Source organism: Oratosquilla oratoria, chromosome 43 (assembly GCF_046742065.1).
Source record: "Oratosquilla oratoria isolate Oo_2021 chromosome 43, ASM4674206v1, whole genome shotgun sequence".
In the NCBI taxonomy this organism is placed as follows: domain Eukaryota; kingdom Metazoa; phylum Arthropoda; class Malacostraca; order Stomatopoda; family Squillidae; genus Oratosquilla; species Oratosquilla oratoria.
The window spans coordinates 21,408,581-21,425,567 of record NC_134819.1 but is presented as its reverse complement, the minus strand read 5'-3'; positions in this window follow the sequence as shown (position 1 = coordinate 21,425,567).

Below are 16,987 nucleotides of genomic sequence, written 5' to 3'. Positions count from 1 at the left end.
CTCCTCTCTTCCTCTCTCTTTTCCCATTCTCCTTCTATGCCCTACCTCCTCTCCTTTCTCCTCTACACTCCCCCTCTCTCCCTCCCCCCGCCGTCCTCTCTCATCCCCTCCCTTCCTCTCTCCTCTCTCTCTCTTCCCCTATCCTCGCTCAGCATACCACGTCCCCTCTCCTCCCCTCTCTCCCCTCTCTCCCCTCTCTCCCCTCACCTCCCTTCCTCCCCCCCCGCTACACTCCTCCCACGACGGCGACGACCTCCCCCCCCCCACATTCCCCTTCAGTCGTGGGGTTCCGTCCCGTTCTCCCACTATATAAGTCACTTTCTCTCTTTTCCCCTTTGCTACCTCCATCGTACCGTTATTAGTGCCTCGCCCACTACACAGATACGTACATACATACATATATATATATATATGTGTGTGTGTGTGTGTGTGTGTGTGTGTGTGTGTGTGTGTGTGTGTGTGTGTGTGTGTGTGTGTGTGTGTGTGTTCATTTTCCTTCTCCCCTTTCCCTCCCTTTCCCTTCCCTTCCCATCCCCCTCCCTTTCCTTCCCCTTCCCCTCCCCTCCCTGCCCTTCTCCCCTCCCCTCCCTTTCTTTCCCTTCCCCTTCCCCTTCCCCTTCCCTTCCTATCCCCTCCCTTTCCTCTCTGTGTGTGTGTGTGTGTGTGTGTGTGTGTGTGTGTGTGCGCCCGCGCGCGTGTCGGTGACGTAATAGCGTGACATTTACGATGGGCTGGGGTTCGATCCTTGCCCGCTGTGACCCGAGGTTCATCCCCGGTGGTGACTGCTAGCTGCCACACAGGTCTTTGCTCCCGAGGTCGATTCCCAATTGGTCTGGTATCGTTCAAGGCAGTTAGTGAAATTGAAGTCTTCTGGTAGTTAGTGAAGCGTTAGACTAAATCGTTTTTGTCAAATTTGATTTTTTTTCTATTTATTAATTGATTTTTTATTTTTTGTGGCCAGATGGTTTTATTCAGTCATGAAATGGCGTGGCACTGCAAGCTGGTACCTCGCTATGTTAGGCAATGAAATATATGTGTGTGTGTGTGTGTGTGTGTGTGTGTGTGTGTGTGTGTGTGTGTGTGTGTGTGTGTAAGATCACATCATACAAGAGCTTTGGACCCTCATCCGGGTGGATATTAGCTGTCGATCGCGAGGCAAACACGCGATCTAAGATCATGTTGCATAAGACACACACACACACACACACACACACACACACACACACACACACACACACACACACACACACACACACACGAGCTCTGAACTCTCTTCCGGTAAAGAAATAGCTGTTGATCACAAGTCAAACACGTGATCCAAGACCATGGTGAATCACACAGATATCATTCATTCTCCTTCCTCCATTTTCTCTCGTGTTTCGTTCCTGCCTCCATTTTTCTCCTCAGTGTTTCACCCTCCCACCATCTTCGGCAGCACCGTTGGACGTCGCCCTCCCACCATCTTCGGCAACACCATTGGACATCGCCCTCCCACCGTCTTCGGCAGCACCATTGGACTTCGCCCTCCCACCGTCTTCGGCAGCACCATTGGACGTCGCCCTCCCAGCGTCTTCGTCAGAACCATTGGACGTCGCCCTCCCACCATCTTCGGCAGAACCATTGGACGTCGCCCTCCCACCATCTTCGGCAGCACCATTGGACGTCGCCCTCCCAGCGTCTTCGTCAGCAGAACCATTTCCAGAGGCAGCGGACATTGTCCGGCGGCGGCGGCGTTGTCATGTAACGTCGTCGTGACGAGCCGGCACGTCGGCCGGACATCCGCCCTTCTCGGAATCCGGTGCCACGGGAGACGACAAAGAAGTCATCCCCTGGACCCCGAGTCTCGTATCTCTCTCTATCTCTCTCTATCTCTCTATCTCTCTAATATCTATCCGTCTATCTCTCTATACCTATTTTTCTCTATTTTTATCTTTCTTACTATCTATCTCTATCCGTCTATCTCTATCCCTTTCTCTCTCTTACTATCTCTCTCTCTCTCTCTCTCTCTCTCTCTCTCTCTCTCTCTTTCCATCTCTCAGTACATTGGTTGTGGTGATTTCAAGTTGCTGTGTTGTCTTGTTTACCCTCTTGGAAGTATGATGATGATGTGCACCGTAGTTTGATAAGAGATAACCACACACACGCACACACGCACACACACACACACACACACACACACACACACACACACACACACACACACACACACACACGTATATACACATATACATATAGGTATGTACGTGGATATGTACATACGGTGTGGATGTTACCGACGTAGACCTACTGTATTATACGCCGAACTCTCCAGATCTCCTCAAACCATTCACGGAGACATTTGCAACATTTCAAATCATTAGACACCTGATCCTCTTCGACTTGTTTATCTTCCTCTTGAGCGTCGCAAAATGTTGGTTTTTGATCTGGGTTGAGGGCCAAGCTAGGCCGGTGGCGCCCCTCTCGCGCGGTCGCTGGCGCGGCCGCTTGAGCGGTTGGTGACTTCCCGTAGATTACGGTTGCCATGGTGACTCCAGGATGAGTGTTATCCCTCTCCTCTCTCACTCTCACTCTCTCTCTTTCTCTCTCTCTCTCTCTCTCTCTCTCTCTCTCTCTCTCTCTCTCTCTCTCTCTCTCTCTCTCTCTCTCTCTCTCTCTCTCTCTCTCTCTCTCTCTCTCTCTCTCTCTCTCTCTCTTACACACGCACACACACACACATACTCTTTCTCTCTGTCTCTCTGCCTGCCTGTCTTTTCTTTCTGTTAGTTATTAGCTAATGGATTCAGTCCAAAGATTAGCCAGCTCGGCTGATTTTACTCAAGTGAAGATAATTTCCGTCTGCCAAGTTAGTTGTTGAGGCTCAAGCAATCATTAAAATCTTAAGCTACGAGTGTCAAGTATCAAACCTCTTTTTTTTGGGGGGGGGGCAGAGGGTTCCTCTAAGGTGAACGAAATTCTCTGGCTTTTACCAGAATAAAATCTTTGGATGTGCCACAATGACGAAGTGGCTCAGCAGAGGTTAGACATTTACAAGTCGTTGTTACGTCATTGTTTACTCTTAAATGTAGACCCTTAAAGAAATATTTCTGACGAAAACCTGACGATTTTATTCCAGTTGGAATAAGACACTATTTTTCGTATTTTCATGCCGCCGGATGTTAGTCCACAATAAATCGTCGTTTGCTTTCTTGAGGACATTCGTCTCGTCATATACCCTCCGTGACAGGAAGGAGCGTGTGTCACAGTACACTGGTTTGTCAATTGCAAGCTCTTTGACGTCATAAGAACGTAAGAATGAAGGAAATTGCAAGAGACCATGGGGCCTATACAAGGCAGTTCCATGTCATACTGATAACTTGGGTTTGGTCAACGAATGGAATAGACTTAATAACCATGTAGAGGGCGCTGAAACTATCGGTTGTTTTAAGAAACGGTTAGACAACTTTATGGATGGGGATGACAGGTGGTCATGGACATGGAAGTGCCTAGTGTAGGCCTTATGGTCTCTTGCAGCCTCCTTCATTCTTATGTTATTAAGTTTGACGAAATCTGTCATGTCCAAAGTCAAATGGTCTGTTGGCTTCTTTTAGGCTTTGGAGATTAACGTCATGACCTTATGAAGAATGTCCCGGGTAATGGGACCAGTAATTGTGATGATTTGACAAGGACTTGAATGGTGATGTAGGTTCCATGCCAAGTATCCCGGGTTGGTTTAATTACTGTTGAATTTAACAAGAAATGCGTATTTGTCCTTCATTTACTGTTCCGAGTTTGCAAGCACAAACGTGTGTTGTAAACTTACAGAACAAAAGATGTGAGTATGCATGTATAATAAAAATGAAAATGACAGATTGTGGTCCAATGGTATTAGATGTTTGTCTCTAATGTGGGGCAAACTAGGACAGGAAGATGAAGAAATAAAAGAAAAGAGAAAATAAGAAAAAAAATCTTTCGTGAATTTGATGGGAAGAGATGAGGAAGAGGATGTGGGTCGTGACAGAAGACGACCGCTTTGTTGAAGGACGACTGTAGAAATCGGTTTGAGGGTAAAGAAAAAAGAAATGTGAATTCAGCTACAAGTTCCAAAAGTGGATGGAATCATGGAAAGTTATTTTGATGACGATGAAATCCTTCTCGGTAACTATTGTTGTGCTGTGCTGTGCTGAGCTGAGTAGGCAAGATGACGCTTGTCCGGATAAAGATCGACGAAGAAAAGTGTTAAAATAAATAGATAAATAAATAATGATAATAATAATAATGATAATAATAATAATAATAATAAAATACAACACATCCATATAGTGACAGTGGTGATTGTTATGACTCGTAGAGGTGGTGACGGTGACTATGACATCCAATGACGCTGATGATTGTAGTGGTGAATGCAGTTATTTTTTTGGTGGGTGTGGTGGTGGTAATAGTAGTGGTGGTGAGGGCAGTGAAGATAATGGTGGTAGTGGTGGTAACTTAGGTTGTGGTGGTAGACACGATGTTGGTCGTGATGGGACTAATGACAGTAAAGATGGTGACGGTGGTGGTGATAGTAGTTATGATGGTGATCGTGGTGGGGTTGATGCTAGTGATGACAGTAATGGCGATTGTATTGAAATGCTCAATATGTGTATATATGTATATATATATATATATATATATATATATATATATATATATATATATGGTGAAGGTGGATGTTAGTCCACCTTCACCAACCTGTCACAATGCCTCAACATATATATATATACACATACACATACATACTTTAGTAGAAAGTAAACGCTGGACTCGTCGTAGAAAGAGGAATTAAGATATTTTTTACGTCGAGTCCAGCGTTTACTTTCTACTAAATTATGGCACTTGAACTCCAGCTATTCTCGAATACACATATACATACATGTATACATACATACATACATACATACATACATACATACATACATAAACCGCCCTACCTTACACCATCTCCTGTAGAGGTCGATGACGTGCTGAATGGTCCTGACAGTTGGTGACTAAAGTAGCTGTGTCTGCAGGTAAAGGGGAGATTTATTATATAGATGCCATTTGAACTAGTGTTGTCGTTCGAATGTTCAGAGTACGATGTGTGTGCGTGTGAGTGTGTGTGTTCATGTATATATACATATATAAAAAGAGATATACCGGTATATGTATATATGGGCATTTATATATTCACACGCACATTTATACACATATGTACACATTCAAATACACAAACATGTAACCCAGTTGGTGCTCCCCCAACTACATGATGAAATGTCTGTCATCACATCCGCGCCACAAGATACGAGCAGTAGCAATGAAATCTGCCATACATAAACGTAGTGCATGCATGTCGCCATGGTGTCCACGTGTCGTAAAACGAGGTCACAAGTCTTGCGCACTCCCGACTCTTTTGAGTGGGAACGCTGAATGTAATCGCATACTCCAGCTCCGCCACGCATTTCAAGGAGAGTTCCTCGTAGTGTGTAGCTCGCTTCACGTGTAGATGAATTAAATCATCTGACGGCATTTATCACAGAGTTATGACACAGAGAGACGTGTTACGTAACACACGCGTGTCGCATTCCGTGTCATGCTTGACAGACCACAACTTCATTCAGCGGTCATGGTTGCCATGCTCGGGGGCGCCCGGCCAGGGTCGTTGTCGTCGTCGTCCTCGTCGTCGTCGTCGTCGTCGTCGTCGTCGTTGTCGTCGACTCCAAGGTGAAGATGGACGGTTGAGGTGTTGCCGTATCATGGCTGTTGATGTTTGTTTATCGTTATTTTTTCACGGTATTTGTCGTTGTTTATTAGTTATGTTCATTGTTATTGTTTTGCTTGTCATTACCATTATGGTTGCTATTATCATTATTATTCTTTTTTCTATTTTATTATTATTATTATTATTATTATTATTATCATCATCGTTATTATTATTATTATTCATATTATTGCTACTAATATTATCATTATTATTATTAATTATTATTATTATTATTATTATTATTATTATTGTTAATATTATGATCATCATTATTACCATTATTATTATTATAATTCTTATTATTACCATTATCATTAGTGTCCATTTTCATAGATGTTTTCATTGGTATAAGTATCACTTTTACATTTTGTATAGTATGTATATTACCATTCTAGCCACGATCCGCAACTCCGGCGTATAATTATAAGCTGCAATGATATACCTCTGCAATGTTTAGTTGCTTGTGCAACCTACAGTACATCCTTGCCAACTTTGGTAGGAAAAGTTTATCATCAACCCCACATCGTTACACGGTTCCCTCATGTGTGTGTGTTTGTGTGTGTGTGTGTGTGTGTGTGTGTGTGTGTGTGTGTGTGTGTGTGTTTCTGTGCGTGTGTGTGTGTGTGTGAGAGAGAGAGAGAAAGAGAGAGAGAGAGAGAGTGTGTGTGTGTGTGTGTGTGTGTGTGTGTGAGATTCACCATATTTTTGGACCACGTGTTGGACTCGTGATCTGCAGTTATTACCCACCAGGATGAGAGCTCACCCATGTTCCGACCTATGGGTAATGGCCCAATCTATATGAGCATGCGTGCGTGCGTGTGTGTGTGCGAGCGTGTGTGCGTTCGTGCGTGTATTCACTTATCACGTTGGAACAGCGCTGTGCAACGAAGCAAGTCGCTAGATACCCCTGAAGGCGCTCGAAACGATCCTCAGCAGCACCCGAGCTTGAAGCCAAGCCGCGTGCCAGACCGCAGCAGCGCTCGCTCGAAGGAGAGAGGATCTATATTTGGCTGATGAGGCAAACGCACCGAAGTGGCAAAGCACAAGCACGGAATGTAATGGCGTTCAGGAGGTTGAGGAGTGGAAGAAATATCACCGTGTTTTTCATTTTTTTTTTTTTTTTTCATTTTTTTTTTTTCATTTTTCATTTTTTCATTTTTTTTTCATTTTTTTTTCATTTTTTTTTTGGCGGGGGGAGGGAGTTGATAGTAATGGGTCAGTAAGTTCTGGGAGAGTCTGCAGTGATTGAAGTGGCCGGCGACAATAATAACAAGAAAAAAAAAGGATAAGATTAGGATGCAGTATTACAGATTATTAAAGAGCTTTTATGAGTAGGGGAAATAATGCTAGAGAATTGTTCAATAATTTAGTGCCTAAAGGTTTTCCTCAGCTGAATAAAATCCCATAGAGGTAACCAGGATATATGTAAAATTCAAATATAGAAGTGACGAAAGACCCAAGGAGCTTCGTAAAAATAAGAGTTGCGTTAAACGCCAAAGGGAATTTCAGCAGGTGTTTTGCAGTTCAGAAGACTTTAAAGATTGATTTGAAGACTTGAAGATTTGAAGACTTGAAGATTTAAAGACGAAGATTTAAAGACTTGAAGATTTAAAGACTTGAAGATTTAAAGACGAAGATTTAAAGACTTGAAGATTTAAAGACTTGAAGATTTAAAGACTTGAAAATTTAAAGACTTGAATTTGAAGACTTTGCCTTAGGTTGGGATGCTTGGGTTCAGGAGGAAGGCTCCCTGTCAAAAGAAAACCTTAGGAACGTATTAGGGGGAAAATGACTCCGGAGGAATTTTAAGAGTTCGTCCCAAGGGGAAACGCGAGGTTCCTTCGAAGTTGGATGATGCAATATAATCGTTGCGAAAGAACGCGACCCAGGAACGACTTCGTGATGGCTGGACAACAACCCATCAGTGATTAGAAGTTCCTTCTTTCGGGTATTACGTTTATGTGCGACCAGGCGACTCGATGCAGCCAAGGGACACGCCCTCCTGGGATCAGACGTCTCCAAGTCCTTCTCCAGGGTCTGGCATTGGCGGTTTCGTTCAGCTGAAGGAAGACCTCGCGCTTAAAACTATCGTTTAGAGCGCCTACACCTCCCAAGGATCTCTCAACCTCCAGGAAGGGGCAATTACGGGCGCAAAATTTCGCCGAGATCAAACTTCCCCTTCCTGCAGATAGCCATTTACGAAACACCCTGCCGTCCGCTCGGGTGGAGGGAAGGAGGATTCGAGCCTCCGGCATCGTGACGAATTTTTTTTTAGATCGTGTAGTGTCATGATTGTTGTTATTTCGTTCAGCTGCGGGGGTGGGGGGGGTGGGCGGGGCTGGATGACGCCTCGAGTCTCCATTTTTGCAAGAGAGTGCCCGTTCCCTCATTTGAATCAAATCGTCTCGTGTTTAGCATAAAAGCAAAGCAAATGGCATCCTGTTGAGGTGGTTAAGGAGGTAGATACTGAGAAAGAGAGAGAGAGAGAGAGAGAGAGAGAGAGAGAGAGGCAAGACGTTGAGAGATAGTGACGTAAATGGGGTGGAGGAGGTTGTAGGAATGAAATAGGAGAAGGAGCACTTGGAGGAACGAGATGCAGAGGAAATAGAGGAGGAGGAAAATAGGGATTGAAGGAAAATGGAGAGAATAGAAAAACTGAGAAATGATAACGTATACTGATAAAGGAAGGTAAGAGGAGTAAGGTAATAGAAGAGACAGAGGAGGGAGAATAATGTTAGAGAATTCATCCATTCTATAAGAGACCAGAAGAGGAAAAACAAACGAGAAGGAATTAGATAATAAAGAGTAATAGGGTTGTGAATAGGACAGAAAATAATGAGAGCAAATTTCAGATGGGACTCGAAGAACAAAAAAAAAAAAAATACTGACATTTCAGAACGTCAACGATAATTAGGGAAACAACAAACATGATAGAAAACGAAATATGAAGAGACAAAGAAAACGGAAATGGTCATACTAAGGAGAATGGGAAACGACGCTTGATGTTTATCGTCGACATGACGTCATCCGGCTAGGACGAATCAACGACACAAGGGATCTTTTCTATGGATTCGAAAGACGAAGATAATGCAGACCGAGGGTACGACAGGAGTATCGGGCGCAAGGATGACAATCCGAAGAATAGTGAGAATCTTATCACAATGTCGAAAAAAAAAATGAAAATGAAAATGAAAGGTCAGATGGGGCTAGGTGGGTGGTATTGTAAGAAGAAAAAATTGTTGGGGAGAGACACAGGGCAGGGAAAACCTGAGTAAAGCTGGTGGGAATAGGATGAAAGGTGTTTAGTGGAGGGCAGGGCAGTTACTTTTTAGAAAATGGAAAGTGAGAGCCTGAGGAAAGGAAGGTAGAAGATTGAGGATAGAAGGAGGAGGAAGGGGTAAAGGGGAGGAGGAAGGAGGGAGGGAGGGAGGTAGGTAGGTTGGGAGTGAGTGCACTACATCCTCTTTGCTTTTTCCGTGACTTGGAAGAAGGGTGCGACCAAGGTCAAAGAAGACAATTGTGGTCGTGGGGAGGAGGAGGAAGAGGAGGTGGAGGTGAAGGAGAGTGTGGAGGAGACGGAGAGGGAGGCGAGGCAGAATGTGGACTGTCAGGAATGGTAATAAGAACACGAGAGAGGGAAAAATAGACGGGATGGCGGGAGCCGTGCCTACGTTTTTAAACCCTCGAAATTGCCAGTGAACAGAAGAGACTTCTTCGGAAGCTTCCGACTGCCGCTTCTTTAAGAAATTTTGATTTTTGAACACGGGTAATAAGAACACGAGAGAGGAAAAAATAGACGGGAGGGCGGGAGCCGTGCCTACGTTTTTAAACCCTCGAAATTGCCAGTGAACAGAAGAGACTTCTTCGGAAGCTTCCGGCTGCCGCTTCTTTAAGAAATTTTGACTTTGAACACGGGTAATAAGAACACGAGAGAGGGAAAAATAGACAGGACGGCGGGAGCCGTGCCTACGTTTTTAAACCCACGAAATTGCCAGTGAACAGAAAAGACTTCTTCGAAAGCTTCCGGCTGCCGCTTCTTTAAGAAATTTTGAATTGTGAACACGAAAGTGGAGGCTCGTTTTTAGACCCTCGAAATTGCCAGTGAACAGAAAACACTTCTTCGGAAGCTTCCGGCTGCCGATTCTTTAAGAAATTTCGACTTTTGAACAAGAGTAGACGAAAGCGGAGGCTCGTTTTTAAACCCTCAAAATTGCCAGTGAACAGAAAACACTTCTTCGGAAGCTTCCGGCTGCCGATTCTTTAAGAAATTTCGACTTTTGAACAAGAGTAAACGAAAGCGGAGGCTCGTAGAGAATAGAAGGAAATAACAAGAACTTAGATGACCAGAGGGCAAGAAGGACACACGTGATGAAGACGTTAAACTGGTTATGGAAATTCCTTCGTTTTCTGTCACCTTAGGAAACTCAGGACATTTTTTTATTTAACAGAAAACGGATCGTTATAGCGGTGGCATCGAAATCTCTAAGAGCAAAGTCGATTGTAGTTTCTCGCCCGGCGAACATCCCCCTTTTTGTAATTATTACCAAAGCATGTCGTAATTTCCTTGTGTTGATATGTTACACACTAGGGGAGGACTTTTTAATGTATATACGCGTGCACCTGTCGTGTTCATCGCACGGCGGAATGTCGTTTTCGTTTTGATGATGCCCGACCTGACTTGCTTCCCAGATGCCGAGGATATTCAAGTGCTTTTTACCTACACCGTCCGTGATTATGAGCAAATGTGTTTTTCTTTTGTCTTGTAACAAAAATCTCATGTTTCTTATTTTCTCTTCTCTCCTCGCTAGGTATGTGAATCCCACGAAGAATTTGGACAGACACGTGCTGCCAGCACACACACACGCCCGTGAGTATGTTATTGTATTTTCAAAAGTGATGTGAAACGATGATAGACAGAAAATGGAGAGTGGGAAAAGGGAGGACAAAAGAAAAACAAAACCGAAGAAAACGGGAAGAGGTGAAACTGGACTGCTTCAACCTGGTGGCACATATTACAAACATAATTCGGATTTAGAGTTGACAGATTTATTTAACGGAGAAATATATTAATTCTGTGATTCGGGATGCTTCATACATCTTGATGAAACCTAACATTCCTTATCATACTTCCTTTTTTTTTTTTTTTTTTTTTTTTTTTTTTTAAATCTGGAATTATTGGTCCCTGAATTTCTGAAGGGATGGGTTGGAATCTCCAGGACATGGAAGGTAGAATCGACTGGAACTTGAGGCTGCTAGAGAGGTAGACAGAGAGGGAGGAAGGGAATACTGAACTAAGTGGCGTAAGGTAGATTAGGAGGAGACTGCACCAATGCTCACTGATATTCAAGAACAAAGGAAAGACGAGGAATTAGAGAAGAAATAGATAAACAGAGAGAGAGAGAAAGAGAGAGAGAGAGAGAGAGAGAGGTAGGAGGCATCATATTGTGTGAGCGCAAACGCTGCCCAGCAGAGCTGTAGGAACGGGAGAACTCGTGGAACAACTTTTTACCGTTAGCAAAGTTATCCTGGAACCTACTCGATCCCCCACCCCCTCGCCTTTACTCCCCTCCTCTCTGCTCTCTCTCGTTCTCGCCCTCTAACCCCCTCCCGCCCGCTCTCTCTCTCTCTCTCTTTATTATCTCCCTCTTTCTCTCTCTTTCTCTTTATTCTCTTTCTATCTATCTATTTCTCGCTCTCTTGCTCGCTCACCCTCTTTCCTCTCTCTCTCTCTCACTCTCTCTTTCTCCATCTCTCTCCCACCCTCTGCCCCCTCCCGCGTCTCTCTCTCTCTCTCTCTCTCTCTCTCTCTCTCTCTCTCTCTCTCTCTCTCTTCTCTTTCACTTTCTTCTCTGTCTCTACTCTCTCTCATTCTCTTCTCTCTACTCTCTCTCACTCCCTTCTCTCTCTGCCCTCCCGCCCCGCTCTCTTTCTCTCTCTCTTCTCCCGCCCTGCTCTCTATCTCTATCTCTCTATCTATCTCTGTCTCTCTCGCTCGCTCTATCTCCCTCACTCTTGTTCCTCTTTATTGATGTCGTTGGCAGCAGCACCATTGTTTTTGTGGCACCAGTTACTCTGCATCATCACCACCACCACCGCCCAGTTGTTCACCTTCACCCTTTCCACCATTAGTTCGCCCACCTCCTCCACAAGAGTGGATCCCGCCGTTACTTGCACCAAATCACCACTGTCACCACCAACACCAGTACCATTACCACCAACCATTTCCACCACTAACAACAAGAACGCCAATGTCTTCAACACCACGTTGTCTTGCATTGGACAACATTCCATTTGTATCAATCGGCTCCGCCAGTCAGGATTCTACCAACATCACGTCGCCTTCCAACATCACGTCGTCTTCCAACATCACGTCTTCCAACATCACGTCTTCCAACATTGTGCAGAATGATCGCCAGGGTCTACTAACACCTGCTTTGCTTCTTGGGTGATATCAAGGTGGCTTTGTTGAACCATGCACCACCATGCACCAACTAGTTCTTGTGAGGTGGGAAGCACCACAGCGGAGGAACGATCACTATCATCACCATCATCACCATCATCGTGAGCATAGTTTGCTTATCATCACCACCATCATCACCATCTTCATGAGCTCCACTATCTCCCTCATCAGCGTACATCACCACCACTGACTGACTCCATCAGTCACAATCTCCAGCTCGCCTGGAAACTTGTGCGGGAGTTATGTGCCTCTCAGGAATACTTCAACACCCACTCCTCCTCCTCTTCCTCCTCTTCCTCCTCTTCCTCCTCCTCCTCCTCCTCCTCTTCCTCCTCCTCCTCCTCCTCCTCCTCCTCCTCCTCCTCCTCCTCCTTTCGTTTTCTTTCTCCCTTTTCTCTCTTTTTTCTTGTTGTTGTTCTTCTTCTTCCTCTCTTCTCCTCTTTGTCTTCTTCCACGTCTCTTTTTTTTCCTCCTCCTTCTCCTTACTACTCTTCTCTCTCTCTCCTCTTCTTTTTCTTTGTCTTATTTTTCTTTTTCTTTGTCGTATTTTTCTTCGTTTTCTTCTCCTTTTTCACTCGTCTTCTTCCTCATCTCCTTAATCTTCTTAATCCTTTTTGTCTTCCCCCTCTTCCTCTTCTGTTCATCCTCCACCTGCCCTTCCCTCTAACCGTTCATTCTCTTCACCTTCACCTCCTTTTCCTCCCTTTTTCTTCATTTTCCTCCTCTTTCTCCTCCTTACCTTTATTACCCTCCCGTTTTCTCCCCTCCACCCTCCGTCGCTCTCATCCTCTATTTTCTTCTGCTCCTTTCGCTCGGCCACCCTCTTATAAGGGAGGAAATATCTATTAATATATGTATGTGCAATCATATAAATATAATCAGGTAACACAGCATTATATATATATATATATATATATATATATATATATACACATACATACATACATACATATCTGGATATACACACACACGCTGCGGGAGTTGATGCTGGGAAGTTCCAAGAAAAGATCTAAGCTTTTTCTTCTGTACAACCTTCGTGGAGTGGTTGGCAACATCCTAGCCTCGTTATTCACGGCCTAGAGTTTGAATGCCATAGGCAAAACCGTTTATTCACACACACAGATACACGCGCACACACACACACACACACTAACACTAACACTAACACTAACACACACTAACACTAATACTTGTCACATGCTAGCCCTAGTTCGAGTCCTTGGTCGTACCACATTTCAATTTCTGCATGCTGGCCTCCTCGAGTCTCTCGATGTTGATGGCTTAGAATTAAAGTGTACTGTGGTTGATGAAATGTATGTGTGTATATATATATATATATATATATATATGTGTGTGTGTGTGTGTGTGTGTGTGTGTGTGTGTGTGTGTGTGTGTGTTGTGTGTGTACATATATACATAAATACATATATAAATATTCTTTACACCTTCACAGAGAAGCCAACCTATTCGTCTATGCCACCGAGGAGCCGGAACCAGTCGTGAAGGGAGATGCTGCCTGCCAAGCCCTCACGGCGCAGCGGCGGCATGTCCATGACTCCGTCGTCGAACGCTGCCGACTCAGTTCCCACGCTTCCGCTGTGGCACGCACACGCTCCCTCCACCCGCTCCGCCTTATTCCTTTTCCAATCTTCATCTTTCCTCATTGTTTCTCTCTCCCGTTCCCCTCATCCCTCGAAGGTCTTGATCCTGCCTCGGGTTGCTCTTGTGAAGGGCTTCTGAAGAACGTAATCAGGGAAGGGTTCTTCCTCAGAAGAATGGAATCAGATAGAGGCTTTCATAATACAATGACACATGTTCCAACTCAAGGTGAAAGTGTTGGTTGAGAGAGTCTTCTCCATTTTGTCTAGGTTGGATACCTTAAACTGATTTAAATCTCGTTGAGACAGTCAGGATTAACCAGGTAAATTGCATATCGGACTGAAAGGGTGAGAATTATCACGCCCTCACGGGAGTGACAACCTGAGATACAAGCGGTCTTAAGCGGACATTCACGGGTGACCCTCGTGATCCACTGTCACCCACCTGAGCCAATATCTGGGGATCTTCGTTCCCTCGTGTGCCGATTCTTCACTCTCCCCTTGGTCCTCAGCCCGTCTTTACCCGAAAATATGCCCCCCCCCCACTCTTCTCAGCACTCTCTAGTCCTAGGTAAATTGAAATACATGCATATGCAAATGTATACATGGATGTATGTATATATGTGTGGTGGGTGTTTTATGTGTGTATGTACTGTATATATATATATATATATATATATATATATATGTATATATATATATATATATATGTGTGTGTGTGTGTGTGTGTGTGTGTAAGTGGAATAGGAAACACAGGAGTCTTAGTCAGGAATAAACTCTGACTAAGTCTCCTGTGCTTCCTACTCCACTTACGTTAACCTGTCAGAATGTCTCAACATATATATATATATATATATATATATGTATGTATGTATATATATTGGAGCCTTTCATTTCCAAATACCATCTTGCTGACATACTTTATAACACTGGGCGATTAAAAGAGTCCTTAGAATCAAACTCCTTTCCTGTTGAACTGAAAGTGAAACGAGGTTAGAGAGGAATAGTCAGGTCGAGTTTGTTGTTCCACCTACGGGTCTCGGGGTCGTAAAGTTCGAAGTCGGCCGCTCGTAGTTGTGGTAATCCAATGTGTTGAAAGTTCTGCTCACCTCCAAGATGTCATGAGTTCGAATCACACACACACACACACACACACACACACACACACACACACACACACACACACACACACACACACACACATACATGCACTCTCTCTCTCTCGATGGCGCAGTTGATAGAGTTCCCGGCCGCTACCACAGCGGTCCAGGTTCGAATCCCGCCTAGGGCTGAAATTATTTCAGTATCGCTGCGCTTCGAGTCGTTACTCTAATTCTCGTGGGCGGGGAGTTGGGTGTGTGTGTACGTGTAAGGTCTGAATTACCCATAGATCGGTCATATATGAGCTCTGAGCTCTCTTCCGGGAGTGAAATAGCTGTCGATCACGAATCCAACACGTGATTAAAAGACCATTGTTTATCACATACACACACTTTCGATTACATTGGACAAAAGTGTCTCGGCCAAGTGTCCTCAGGAGTGGGTTACGTATCTTGTCTTTTTTTATTCTTTTTCTTTGGTGGTGGAGTCTGTCTCTGTTGTCTGTCGCCTGCAGTAGGCCTCTGTGGCCGTGTATCTGATGGCTGTGACGCGTCTTGTCTCCCCGTGATGCCCGTCTGTCTGTCTGTCTTGTGTCTCTCTGTCCGTTCTCGTGGCCAACGACACCGTTGACGTCAGTCTCGGTTTTTGTCGCCAAGACTCCCTCGGGTTTTGCTCCTCACCTAATGGCTATGGAAGGCGACTCCGGAGCTGCGGTTGAAGGTCACTCAAAGGAGAAGAAGAGTTCAGGGCGTGAAGGTGGTGGAAGAGGAGGAGGAGGAGGAAGAGGAAGAAGGAGTACGAGGAAGGAGGGAGATGAGAGAAATGGGATGTGGAAAGGAGAGGAGTTACAAGAGAGAAGTTTGAGATAGTAAGCGAGTTCAAGAAGGAGAGGAAGTGGAGTTTGTCATGGGTTGTGTTTTACTGACGTTTCTGTCCTTGTGGGCAATCTCGTACCAAAAGTGATGATGTTGTGGTGGATGTCGTTGTTGTCGTTGTTGTTGATGTCGTCGTCGTTGGTGTCGTCATCGTCGTTGTTGTTGTTGTTGTTGTTGTCGTCGTCGTCGTCGTATTGGCAGTGGTGGTGAAAGTCGACGGAAGAGGAGGAACGGAAGAAGAAAAGAATGAGGGGTTGAGGAGGGAAGAAGAGAAACACACGAAATATGCGATGAGGTGGAAAAGGAAGATGAGGAGGAGGAAGAGGACGAGGTGGAGTGAATATAGGAGAGGATAGTGACCAGAGGGAGTAGTAGAGAAAAAGAATGATAATAATAGAAAGAAAACAAAGGAGAATTAAAAAAAAAAGTAGGAGTTTAAGGAAAGCGAGGGCTGGAAGAAGTAGTAAGTGGGAGGAATATAGAGACGAGAGAGGAGGAGGAGGAAGAGGAGGAGGAGGAGGAGGAGGGCAAGCCAGAGGAAATCGGGCACTGCAAGGAGGTTTGGGAGAGGAGGAGGAGGAAGAGCTGAAGGAGGAGGAGGAGGACAGGTCCAGGTAGCGTAGTGTGAAGCAAGAAAGCAAGTTTGGCTTGTATGCACAGGCAGTGTGCAGAAGTCGCGAGGCAATAGGACCAGTCAGAGCCCAGATTTCTTTGATCCAGTAAATTCTTTTACCAATTTCCTTTCCTGCCTTGGGCGTCGTAAGGCCTATGGGGCTTCTCAGCAGCTATCGAGGTGGTCCATATACCCACAACGAGAAGATGTTAATGGATGCCAAGCGATTTTATCCATTGCTGGATTGGTCACCGGGAGGCTAGGAAACAGCGTTACATAAGGGTGGGTTCTATGAGCGAGAACCGCCGTTGTCTACCTGGGCTTTGGTAATCGGAGCGTTTTCGTTTCATGCGAGCGCCGTTTTCTATGTTTTTAAGTCCTTCTGCGTCTTCTGCGCTCGAGCCAGGGGACGCTTTCTCTCCAGCACACTCATTCATACAGGTTTGACCCTCGGGTGACCTTGACCCGAGAGACTAAGTCGCTTCACTCAACCCAGACCCGCTCGCTTGCTCGCTCGCCCAGGCACTGCCAGCCGAGTCTTCAAGAACGAACACCAAAACTCAATTTTTTTTTTTTTTTTTTTTT